The sequence below is a fragment of the Palaemon carinicauda genome, chromosome 16 (assembly GCF_036898095.1).
Source record: "Palaemon carinicauda isolate YSFRI2023 chromosome 16, ASM3689809v2, whole genome shotgun sequence".
In the NCBI taxonomy this organism is placed as follows: domain Eukaryota; kingdom Metazoa; phylum Arthropoda; class Malacostraca; order Decapoda; family Palaemonidae; genus Palaemon; species Palaemon carinicauda.
The window spans coordinates 79,252,900-79,261,710 of record NC_090740.1 but is presented as its reverse complement, the minus strand read 5'-3'; positions in this window follow the sequence as shown (position 1 = coordinate 79,261,710).

The following is an 8,811-nucleotide window of genomic DNA, read 5'->3' as shown; positions in this document are numbered from 1 at the left end:
TATACCTAAATATAAATGAAGAGGCACTTTGAAAAAAGTGCGACAGCTCCTGTTATTTTACAAACATTATTGAAGAAGTACTTTGAAAAAAAGTGAGGAAGCTCCTGTTATTTTTCAAATATTATTAAAGAGGCACTTTGAAAAAAGTGTGAAAGCTCCTGTTATTTTTAAATATAAATGAAGAGGCACTTTGAAAAAAGTGCGAAAGCTCCTGATATTTTTAGATATAATTGAAGAGGCCCTTTGAAAAAAGTGCGAAAGCTCCTGTTATTTTTAGATATGATTGAAGAGGCCCTTTGAAAAAAAGTGCGAAAGCTCCTGTTATTTTTAAATATGATTGAAGAGGCCCTTTTTAAAAAGTGCAAATGCTCCTGCTATTGTTTAAATATGATTAAAGAGGCCCTTTGAAAAAAGTGCTAAAGCTCTTGCTATGTTTAAATATAAGTAAAGAGGCCATTGGAAAAAAGTGCGAAAGCTCCTGGTATTTTTATATATAAGTAAAGAGGCACTTTAAAAAAAGCGATAAAGCTCCTGCTATTTTTTGATATAATTGAAGAGGTACTCTGAAAAGAGTGCGAAAGCTCCTGATATTTTTGAATATAATTAAAGAGGCATTTTGAAAAAAGTGCGAAAGCTCCTGCTATTTTTAGATATAAGTGAGGAGGCACTTTGAAAAAAGTGCGAAAGCTCCAGCAATATTTAAATATGATTGAAAAGGCACTTTGAAAAAAGTGCGAAAGCTCGTGTTATTTTTAAATAAAATTGAAGAGGCCCTTTGCATAAAGTGCAAAAGTTCCTGTTATCTTAAAATATAATTGAAGAGGCCCTCTAAAAAAAGTGTAAAAGCTCCTGTAGTTTTTAAATATAATTGAAGAGGCACTTTGAAAAGAGTGAGACAGCTTTTGCTATTTTTAAATATAATTAAAGAGACACTAAAAAAAGTGCGACAGCTCATGCTATTTTTAAATATAATTAAAGAGACCCTTTGAAAAAAGTGCGAAAGGTCCTGATATTCATAAACATAATTAGAGGACACTGAAAAAATCGCAAAATCTCCTGCTATTTTTAAATATAATTGAATGACACTGAAAAAGTGTGAAAGCTCCTGCTATTTTTATATATACACTGCACATACTCTAATTGCGGATTTTGATACCCGATAATAGCATTACCACATAGAGGTAGCAGTGAATATTATAAATTCTACTATTGTGGTGATTGTCGTGAATAATTTTACTTCAAAGGTATGATTATTATTAGAATATATAATGTTCGATGTATGAATATATATATATATATATATATATATATATATATATATGTAGATATTGATCTTTATTATGATGAGCTTGATATTTCCATGTGAGATAAAATTTCTCAATCAGTTTTACCGAAAACTATTGCCTAAGAGGAAGATAGCTCTGGAATATAGATGGCCGTTACATGAACCTAGACAGACAAGTCAATGTACATCAGCCAATAACAACGAAAGTATTAACCTTGAGCGAGATGCAAATTCCAATTACAATCATTCGAGTGAAGAAGACAAGGGGAAGGGAAATGTTAATGCCTTAGAAAGGATATTCATATGAGGCGTTTTGTTTATACTTGAAATATTCTATTATTATCAAATTGGAGAGAGAGAGAGAGAGAGAGAGAGAGAGAGAGAGAGAGAGAGAGAGAGAGAGTGGGAGAGAGAGAGCCTTACCTTATTGTTTTATTCTATGTTCAGGTTCCCCAGAATTGAAAATTTGTATCTTTTTTAATTAAAATCTAGTCTAAGTGCGATATGATATATCCAGATATACAAGTTGATTTTGACTACATAATTCTTTTGAATTTGTCTCCAACAACATTTTTTTTCCTTCTTGTTCTTTATAGATGTAAATGTACCTCATTATCTATATCTATATCTATCTATCTCTCTATCTATCTATCTATCTATCTATCTATCTATCTATCTATATATATATATATATATATATATATATATATATATATATATATATATATATATATGTATATATGTATAGACATTAAAAGATATCGACATATAATACCAGTCATATTAACTCGATTTTCTAGATCATATTCTTGTTTTTTATCTTTCCATCAATATTATTTTTATTTACATCATAAATAAATATAGAATGTCAATCCTCCCTCCCCATGCTTATATAAAGATACATCAATCGTAAAATATAAAATAAAAGTAAAAGAATGTACGAGAGTAAAATCTGGCGAAACAACTCAATCTTAAGCCTGAACCAGATGAAAAACCTTTGAATATTATGTGCAATAAAGCAGCCTTGATAGCAAAGTAGTCACAAATCCTATCAGAAACCCCTTTGGAAAATAGCAAAATCTACATATTAGCAATCTTTAACTACCCTATTGAAGTTCCAAAAAATAATACTATTGAGAAGAACAACAATGATGTGAAACTGACCAAATGTGCTTTTGGTCAACAGTTTATCTTATATATTTAAAAAGAAAAAATTAAGGATAGTCAAAAAGGTAATTTTTATATTTCCAATTAAGAGCAGGAATAGTTACGGTAATTGCAATATGAGGTTTGTTACCATTATGACCCAGGTTACAAAAATGAGGGTAAGGGATATAGAGGAAGAAAGAGTGGCTTTTAAGTTCCAGGAATTCGTCCGGAAGTAAGTTTTTCCCCCTTCTTTTCACTACTTCCGTGAAAAGAGAGAGCACCGGTAAAGGGAAAAGACCCCTTAGGCAAAGGAAAGATTCTTTATTGCCTTAAGGCTAAATGAAGCGAAAATATATGGGTTCCAGAAAGGGGAGTTAATGGAAAAAATTACTATAATCTCTCTCTCTCTCTCTCTCTCTCTCTCTCTCTCTCTCTCTCTCTCTCTCTGACAACATGTTAATAATAATTCGCCAGAGGTGACGTTGTCAATAACGTTTATTCTCTCTCTCTCTCTCTCTCTCTCTCTCTCTCTCTCTCTCTAGTAACTTGTTAATATGTATTCATGTATTCACCCTTAGTGAAGTTAACAACAGTATACTGTATATACCGGAAAATAATAAATGAGTTAAAGAATATACATATCTCTTCTTAAATTTTTAAGTCAAAATATCATAAAAACAATGTGAATTATTACAAATGTTTCAAGAATTTTAAGTTGCTCTGAAAGATGTTTTCATTTCCTAATCCACCTGCAAAACAAACCCCCCAAAAATTACTTCAAAAATTTTAACCCATTGATGCTGTCATTTACTGCATGTATAAATGGGATATTATATATATATATATATATATACAGTATATATATATATATATATATATACATATATATATATATGTATATATATATATATATATGTGAGTGTGAGTGTATATATATATATATATATATATAGGCTATGAAGGACCAATGTCGATGCGCTATTGGACAGCCACTTCACAACCTTCAAACCTCCATCAACGTCTCCACACCTAACGAAGTGAGCAACCATTCAACATTGACCGAAGTTGCCATGAATGCTGTAGGGAATGGACGCCCACCCCGTGACGTGCTGGAGCGTCGGCAAAGACACCCACCACCCATTCATGCCACTACTCACTTAGCCCCCAAACCACAGAATGGCTAATCCCTATTCTAATTTTATTGAAAGTAGTTACTAAGGTCACAAGGTAATTTGTTATAGTTGTTTGGCATATAACAAAATGTAAATACGTTGTCAACCTACTGAGAAGATAAAGCGTATTTATTTATTTTAATGATTACAACCTTTGTTTTTTAATGGTTTCAAACTATTGGAACCTGGATATATGTCTACTGTACGCTACAAAGCCTTTAAATATGCGGCCCCAAGGCTATACAATAAGCTCTCACGAGACATTCGAATGATTGAAGACATCAAGGCTTTCACGAGGAAACCGAAGACTTTCTTATTTGGTGAGTCGTTTGACAGTGACGATTTAACAGTAAATGAGCAATACGTGATATGAAACGTTGAATACAATGAACAAAGAAGATAATATGGCAGTGGATGTGTTGTAGAGTAGGGCTCCCCTGCTGTAGGAGACCGGTAAAGTAGCCGTCAAAAAAAATAATCTATTTCTTTTATCTTCCTATAATCTACAAACGCAACTCATGCACAGTTGATAAGATTCTAGTCATAAGGAATCTAAATGAACTATCTATAATGCTTCAAAATCGCCCCACTATTATGTAAAGCGCGACTTTTTATCATTAGATTTCCGCTGATGTTGATTGCAAAAGCATAAAACTTCCGATGGTTTCATTACTCAATTGTCTGAGTTGGGATTGATGTTCATTTCCTTTAATTAGGAATAATGAATTGATAGCTTGTAATTCCCAGTTAACAAATCCAAATTTACATTCAATTACTATTTGATGGCTATGGAAATGGAACTTTAATTTTTCAATTAACTAGTAATAATTATTTGCTGCGAGGATTATCCGTAAGCAGATATTCAGAAAGCATTAGGATTAGTCTTTTACTTACGTAAAAAGATGCGTTGTTAATATGTATATATATATATATAAATATATATATATATATATATATATGTATATATATACATATATATATATATATATATACATACATATATATACATATAAATATATATATATATATATATATACATATATATATATATATATATATGTATATATATATATATATATACATATATATATATATGTATATATATATATGTATATATATATATATATATATATGTATATATATATATATATATATGTATGTATATATATATATATATATATATTTATATATATATATATATATATATACATATATATATATAATATATATATATATATATATATATATTTTTATTTATATATATATATATATATATATGCCGTTAGTTACTACCATATTCCCAGACAATTTTACATAAATTGAGTTATTTCGTTATTCCTTCGTGTATCAGTCCTTTGAGTTATTCATTGACCAAACATTTAAAATTAACCAAAAAGAAAGATGACGATACACTTTTTTATCTTTCTGTCTGGGTAATTCACTATTCATTTATATTTCTATATTTAAATTTTTCTACATATGAAAAACCTAAAAGATTTCATTACTGAAATTGTATCGATACAAATAATAATATTTATTTAGACCAGGGTGGCTCTTTAAACATTTATATTGATTATTAAATTACGAATACACAGGTTGTTACTTATGAAGTTTGGTAAGAAGGAGTGTATCATTTTGCACATTTGAATGTCCAAAAAGGCCATAAACCGTAAAGATAGTTTGGTTGAAAAACAAGATATATATCAATAACAAATCCTATCTTTTTATTATGTGCTCAAATTTATGTAAGTGGCTAAGAAGGATTTGAGGCGATGTCTTTTAATCAAGAAAAAATAATCCTAATTCCTGTCTATGGAATAGTCTTGATGCTGGGAAAGGAAGGCAAGAGAAAGCTCGACCAGAAAAGATCAGTAATTAAGGGAATTATATAGCTGGAAATAAAATTTAATTTATTCGTCATTTCAACTCTGGATGAGCAGTGTATTAATATACTTCCCTACGTTTTGGGGACCTGAGGGAGTTTCTAAATTTTGATTTAAATTTCTGATTGCGATAGTAAACTAAAATAGCTAAAATGATGGAAAATTCCGGAAAGATTTGGTAATTACAAAAAAAGTAGAAAAATATAGTTAGCACGACGAAAATATAGAAGTTTATAGGGGCAAAGGTGGTGATAGGATTGCCTCATTAACCCATGTTTTCGAAAGAAGATATAATTCTACTTTGGGATGAATGAAAAGATAGTTAAATAGATAGTTGAAACCAAGAATATAGCACGATTTGGAGGGGAATTATATTGTATAATAGAAATCATGATAGAGTGGAATTAAAATGATATATGGTGTGAAAGATATAAAGATGCAAAACAAGGAATACGTTAGAAGAAGATATTATTGGCAAAAGATAACATATAAGGATGGGAGGGCCGAATTTGGTTGAACTTATTCAGCTTTCCTAAACAAGGAGTAAGGAAGGAGAAAAGGATTTCTGATATCATATGAAAATAGCTGACGTCCAAGAACACCCCACCCCTTAAAAAACAAAATCATTATATATAAATTAGTATGTGATTGTGATTGTTTAGCAACAGAGAAAATAATATGAATTACTGAAGGTATGTTGTTCTAATTATATAGTTGGGGAGTAAGTGTATTACCAAGGGTTGCATTCATCCCAAATTTACAATCTAAAGATATTTTAGCATTAAGTGATAAACCTTAATACTAAGATTGTACAGGTCTACCTGAAATCATATATAATCGGACGATAATGTAATTCAATTAACGGTGGCAAAACGCAATGCCTAATGAGACCCTTTCAAAGGTCAAGGTCAAGTCCAAGGTCAAGGTTGTGCAAAAGGTCAAATTCTGGTCATCAACCATACGGCCACGATTTTCATAGTAAAGTAATGAAACATGCAGAGATTTTAAACTATTATATAAAGAGTTGTTAACTTCAATGTCAAGGGCAAGCAGAAGGTCAAATTCAAGTCATCAATCGACTTTCCTAAGAATATTAACATACTAATAGTCTTATATTCCTGCAGAACCATTTGTATAGATACTTAGGAAAGCGATTCTAAGCACTAATCATTATTTCTCTGATATGGCATATTTATTAATATGTATAATATGCATAATCCATTCATCCTAAGCAGTTGACTGATTTTCTGATATATTGTTATCTGACAGAGCTATAGTTTTTTTAGTATTTGGAGTAAAACCTTGTATTGAATATAAAATCCCTTGATGAAAAACTTAGGCCCATTGTAGACTATGTGATTTAAAACATTGAATATTACATATATTCATAGTTGTGGATATGAATTACTATGTGTAAAATCATGAAACACCTAAAATACAAATTAGAGAACAATATCCTTTTAATCCCACTTCATAGGATAGAGATTAGAATTCAAGATGTTTTAATTGTTTGGGGAATATATGAATATGTTCAATACTTCTGTTCCTAAAGGTATTGATAAAATAATTACATCTAAGAGTACTTGCATTTTCATTCTTATTACATATAAAATAGTGATCATAAAGCTATATACTTTCCCTTTTTTACAAAGAGTATAATTGGTTTAGATAGTATAATTCGATATGTTATAGAGACTGGGATATGAATATAACCTAAAATATCTATTTTTCGGCTATGTTCATTTCCCATTTTATAAATAAAAGAAAAAGCCTTATTTATTTTTTGCTTCGAAACCCAATATAATATTAATACGGGCACTTGCATAGTATTTTCATAATCAATAAACTCTAATTCCATTGTCAATATATTCGGGCGTGTACATCGTACCCCCTTTCAGTCAACATAAATTCCTTCCACTTCAATCATAATTAAATGTTCAATGGACGTAGTTGCTCCGATTAAGAGACACAGCTTTTAGTATCAACGCAGTCACTGTCCTGAAATTACATAAAAAAAAAGTCAGAAGTATCATCAAATAAAACTGTACAGGAGCAGAAGAAAATGTAAAAAATTTTCAGGAATTCGATTTTGGTGATCCTGTTCATCATGAAATTTTAAGGAGGATTCCCATATACAATAATGATAAGATGCCTTTCATTATGCCAGTTGCTCCAAAAGAACTTTGATAATGATCTTCGAAGCTGGACGCTTAGTTAGCATAACAAAAAGTACTTAGGCGACTATATGGTAATTTTTCCTCACTGCAGTGATGAGTATTTGTTGCTGCTTGGATATTTACAATTACGAGTATGGCAAAAGTAATACTTATATCAATCTAATGTTGCTGATGAACATTACATTGATTATAAATGTGGTGTTACTGCAGTATATTTTAGTTATGCACAGTAAACGACTGGCTCAACTTGCCAACAGCATGACATATAATATATAGGAATAAAAAATCTCTAGAAAATCTACATCAGTGATTATATGCTAACTCATAGGTTAGCTAGTGTATTGAACAATGGTTGCTTAAAAAGAAAAGAAATATTCCAAAACTATGTAAATATAATAGCGTTGCCAGAATATTGCAAATGAGTGAAATCTATAAGGCTGCTGAAAAGGATAGTGGGGCTAGTAAAATTAATCAGAGTCAGTTTTGCCAAGGTAAGTGAAGAATTATTGCCTAATATTAGTGATGAAATAGAATGTGGTAAAGTCGCTGCAATTAAATCAAACTTTCACCTCCAAAAGAATACTAGGTAATGAGCATTATAAGATAGCTTTAGGTAAATGTATGGCTTCAAATATAGATATCCTAGTAATAATTGGTGTTTCTAAATTATATTTATCCATAGACATATGTAGGTGCTTTGGATTAGTGGTTGGAAATTCACCACATCATGTTAATATAGATGGGAACTCAATAAATATAATTAGTAGAGAACAACTCTACTGTAACGGTACTAATGACGTCACAAATGGCGGAAATATTCATGATACTGAGTTGCGCTTTTCCCTATGAAGGCAAACGTTTCTGAACTCAGAGAGTGGATTTTGAACGTTTTTTTCCAGTACTGTATTCAGTACGAAGTAAAATCCATATCCGATTAGGAGGGGAAAGCCACACCTTTTCCAACTTTTCCTTGATTCTGTTCCATATATGTACCATACGCCAACTTCCATTCCAAAGCATCGGGATTGGTATGGATAACTCTGATACGTTTCAATTTTCCCTCAGGAGGTGGATTTTCTTGGCTATGAATTGGGGACGAAAAATTACCTGTCAATAACAGTTTCGTAATGCTATATTAACCAACT